This window comes from Grampus griseus (assembly GCF_964374135.1).
Source record: "Grampus griseus genome assembly, chromosome: 11".
Taxonomy (NCBI): domain Eukaryota; kingdom Metazoa; phylum Chordata; class Mammalia; order Artiodactyla; family Delphinidae; genus Grampus; species Grampus griseus.
Genome location: NC_139005.1, coordinates 54,201,987 through 54,206,793, shown reverse-complemented (window position 1 = coordinate 54,206,793; position 4,807 = coordinate 54,201,987). Strand labels below are relative to the sequence as shown.

Here is a 4,807-nt window from a genome sequence, read left to right as displayed (position 1 = left end):
ATCACACCTACCACTGAAGATCAAAAGATTCCTCACTCCCTCTACCAAGTCCCTTCCAACTTAGCCAAGAATTTTGTCCCTGCTTAACCTCCTTCCCCTGCTCACAGGAGAAATGAGGGTAGTTCTTTTTTCTTCTCTGTTAGGGGCCTGTGTTAAGCCTGGCAATGGTCCCGATTTTGACTCGCAGCATCACTGCCCTATTCAGGGGGTTTGCACAGGGCACGATCTGTATGACTGTAGATGATGGCCCTGAGGAGGTGATTAGATAAGCATGCCACAGACACAAATGTGCAAATGACTAAACACACACTCACTCACACACACACACACAGTCAGTAAGCCAGCAGCATGGCAAAGAAAGAAAACTAGCAACAACGGAACCAGAAGACTCATTTTTTAACCTAGACAGTGATCAAACGGTTCCATGTAAACTGTGATTTTAGTTGCTTCTTCCTCAGCCCTAGAAATTATGCTTCCCTCTGAAGAGCTGATGTAGCACTCTAAATGATACATTCACTACTAGAATTCAGTGTTCTGTTTCTCTCTAGGATAGTAATAGAGACTGGATACATGTCCTAGTGTCTAATTCTCAAGTTATATAATTAGTAACTACATCATGCAATTTTTTTTTTAAATCCTGCTACAAGATAGCAGCTCAGGGCTTCCCTGGTGGCGCAGTGGTTGAGAGTCTGCCTGCCGATGCAGGGGACGCGGGTTCGCGCCCCGGTCCGGGAGGATCCCACATGCTGCGGAACGGCTGGGCCCGTAAGCCATGGCCGCTGCGCCTGCGCGTCCGGAGTCTGTGCTCCGCAACGGGAGAGGCCACAGCAGTGAGAGGCCCGCGTACCACACACACACACACACACACACACACACACACAGAAAAAAACGATAGCAGCTCATAGGAGGCAAAGCTGAAGTTGTTCAGCAGGTTCAGTTGTTTTAAAGTACTCAGGCTTCTTTCAGCCACAAGTCATTATTATCTGTTTCTTCTTTATCATTACCATTATTATTATTACTATTTGACCACCGTTAAGAGAATGTTCTCTAGAAATTTAAGAGTTAGAGAGTGAGAGGGAAAAGGAGTATGACATTGAAATCATCTCAACTATAGCTCTTTGCATCTCCTGAGAAGCCTTTCAGAGAGGGGTTTTCTCTAATTTTCATGATCATGATTTCTACCTCATGAGGTGATTAGGTCTTTTCTAATTTTTATGAGACACCAGTGCATGTCATGATTCACTCTTTGGCAAATAACCCTGCGGAGGGCAGGGAAGACTAAAGGAGAGAAGAAATCAAATCATATTAACTAGTAGGCACTAAGTCTGTAATGGGATAAATCAATTCCCTTTTCTTTTCCTTTTAGTTGTTCAGTTATATAATTATTATTATCCACATGCTCAGTCTAACTTTTCCCAGAATATATAATCATACAGTTTACTTCCTAGGGCTGGACCTTCAGTCTCTGGTCTTCTGAAATGTTGGTTTCAGCTCACTGGCCACCTTGGGAGACCCACAGAGGTCATAGTTAGGGACTGACTTGGGCACCAACTGGAGTCAGCATCTTTTTAAAATTGCACTTTCACTCAACAAAGAGAAGTAGCTCCTTTGGTGAAAGGCATTTCAGCAGAGCTCATGGTTAATCTATTGCTTTCTTGCGGGGGAGGGGGCATTTTATCTGGAAGGTACCAAAGAGCTCTCCACCAGTCTGGTAGTGCTCTGTCCGCCCCGGCCTTCCATTCTCTCCTCAGTACAAACACATACACACTTGCTTTCAAGCCTGTCCACTGCTAGGGATGTCCTTCTCTCTAGCATACACAAAAGATGAGAATAGCATCACCACTGACTGACACGTCTCTTAAACGTTGAGAAGCAGTGTTGGCAACTGCAACCACAACAAACAATCCATATCGAGGGCCCACACTTCTGCCTCGAACATGGGAATTCAGGCCAATTCAAATATTTCCAAAACACCTCTCAGAGCCAAACTCTCAGATCCGCACACTTAAGGGGCAAGCACTCCAGCCCTCATCTCGGGGAGCTGTTTTTAAACAGGCCTCTGCATTAGAAAGTCAACACTTCACAGATTTCTAGCTACCTCTAGATCTGGTCTCTGAGATTTGAGGTTGTGCAAATTCAAACTCTAGACCATAGCTATGCCAATGAGTATAGTCCAGTACTAATAGTAATTAGCATTAAAGAGAACCAAACAATATTCAAGTTGCTTTTGTATCCATTGTGTCTGATGTGATGTGAGGAATGGAGAAATGCGAAATTACATAATTTTCAAGAGACCAAAATGGTCTGTCAATGCTGAGGAAAAAAGATGACCAGGACTCTCCCTTGGTGGCACAGAGGGACCTACACTTTCTAGGAGAAATTTCCATATTTATGACAACATTCCTTCCAGATTTTCCAAAACATTTCTAATTTCTATCAATTTTCCCTCTTGTTGCCATAAATATCCTTGTATTTGTCATACTGTGTACCATGTATTTTTGGTTTACAGTCAGCATAATTAAAGCTCATTGCAACTTTTGGTGCATATCCAGGCCATTTAAACATAGGTCACTCTCTTTTTTCTTCCATCTCTCTTTTCCTGGGAATTAGTGATCCCTTGGCCCTACTAGCAAAAGAAGAGAGGGATGTCTCTATGCTGCGGGAGCGCAGTCCACAGCGTGGGCCCCTGGGTATTTGGAAGATATTTATGCAGTCCAGTCAAGTAAGTTCCTTGCCAGATTTTTTTTTTTAAAAAAAAGGAATTTTTACAGAATGGACCAGACCTTCAAGATTTTGTATCTGGTGATCTAGCAGACAAGAGCACCTGGGATGAGTATAAAGGAGGCATAAAACGCCAGAAAGGAGAATGGTTAAGACTACCTCCATGGCTAAAGACAGAGATTCCCATGGGGAAAAAATTACACTAAACTGAAAAATACAATGCAGAATTTAAATCTCCATACAGGGTGTGAGGAAGCTCAGTGTCCCAATATTGGAGAGTGTTGGGGCGGCAGAGAATATGCCACTGCCCCAATCATGTTGATGGGTGACACATGTACAAGAGGTTGTAGGTTTTGTTCTGCTAAGACTGCAAGAAATCCACCTCCACTGCATGCCAAGGAGCCCTACAATACTGCAAAGGCAATTGCAGAGTGGGGTCTGGATTATGTAGTCCTGACGTCTGTGGATCGAGAAGATATGCCTGATGGAGGAGCTGAGCACTTTGCAAAGACCGTGCCTTACTTAAAGGAAAGGAATCCGAAAATCCTTGTGGAATGTCTCGCCCCTGATTTCTGAGATCTTACAGCAACAGAAAAAGTTGCTCTGTCAGGATCAGATGTGTATGCACATAATGTAGAAACAGTTCCAGAACTACAGAGGAAAGTTCGTGATCCCCGGGCCAGTTTTGACCAGTCTCTACGTGTACTGAAACATGCCAAGGAAGTTCGACCTGATGTTATTCTAAAACACCTATAATGTTGGGTTTAGGTGAGGATGACGAGCAAGTATATGCAACGATGAAAGTACTTCGTGAGGCAGATGTGGACTGTTTGACTTTGGGACAATATATGCAGCCAACAAAGCGCCACCTTAAGGTTGAAGAATACATTACTCCTGAAAAGTTCAAACACTGGGAAAAAGCAGGAAATGAACTTGGATTTCATTAGACTGCAAGTGGCCCTCTGGTGTGTTCTTCATATAAAGCAGGTGAATTTTTCCTGAAAAATCTAGTAGCTAAAAGAAAAAAAAAGCCCTCTAACACTTAACAAGACATTCAAGATCACAGGAATTTTAAAACTTTGACTCCAGTTGGTAACAGAAGTGATGGCAGAATGCCTAGACTTCAGTGGATAATATCCCAGTCTTTTTGTCTTAAGAAAAATGTCAATAAGTTGTGCATATTTAATTATAATAATTCATTTGTCTTTTAGCATATCTTCTTTGTCCCAGTAAACAATTGCTTGTTATGATGTAATCATAAAACATCTTTGTAAGAATTTACTGTTAAGAGTATAATTTAAAAAATACATTAAAAACTTCTAGAAAATCAAAAAAAAAGTCACTCTCAAATTTGGAGACTATAACCCTACTATATTTAAAAGGGAGGTGGGAGACTAAATCAAGGTTACAAAAGCTGTATGATTTAAATATTGGCATTTAACAATTTAATACCTTTAACCACCCCCCCATACAATGTAATATATTCTGTTTGCAAGAAATTCATAGAATTCTGTGTGCACACAGACACATACACACACACCCTATGTCTGGTGTGGGTTTCAGCCTTGTCCTTGGATCCCCTTATCTCTGGCTAGAAGTTTATTTGGAGAGCATGTTAAACATCTAAAGGAAAGGTGCTTCATGACTTTGACCCTGCAGGGTAGGAAAAAATAATTTTTCCTCTACCCTTCTAAGTTCTTGGCCAGGGCCCCTGGAACAAAAGACCGATTACCAAGAGAAAAACACAGAGAAGTTTATTCACATGTATATCTCACATACATGGGACTCACCGAGGGAAATGAGTAACTCAGGGAGGTGGCTTAGAATTCAGGCTGAAATACCACCTTCAGCTACATCAGAGAAAGGACTGTGGTGGGGCAGGTCAGGGGTGGGAAGGGGACCAAGAACAGTGACACGGTGAACAGGGTAAACTTCGTTACGCAGATTGCAGCCTGGGCCTTCTCCATGGATAAGTCTCTTCTGACTTAAAGCCATCCTTCTCTTCCTGGTCCAGAAAGCGAGACCCCCTCACAAATGGATATTTCCTTTACAAGTATAAATTGTCCTTACAAAAGGGCAGCTTTTA

At 42.3% G+C, this 4,807-nt stretch overlaps 1 pseudogene across 1 annotated transcript; it reads left to right on the top strand.

The window, feature by feature from the left end:
• Positions 1 to 2,645: 2,645 nt before the first annotated feature.
• LOC309830452 (lipoyl synthase, mitochondrial-like) lies at positions 2,646 to 3,774 on the top strand (annotated as a pseudogene). The gene has a single exon. The product of its transcript is annotated as a lipoyl synthase, mitochondrial-like (transcript).
• The last annotated feature ends 1,033 nt before the right edge of the window (positions 3,775 to 4,807 follow it).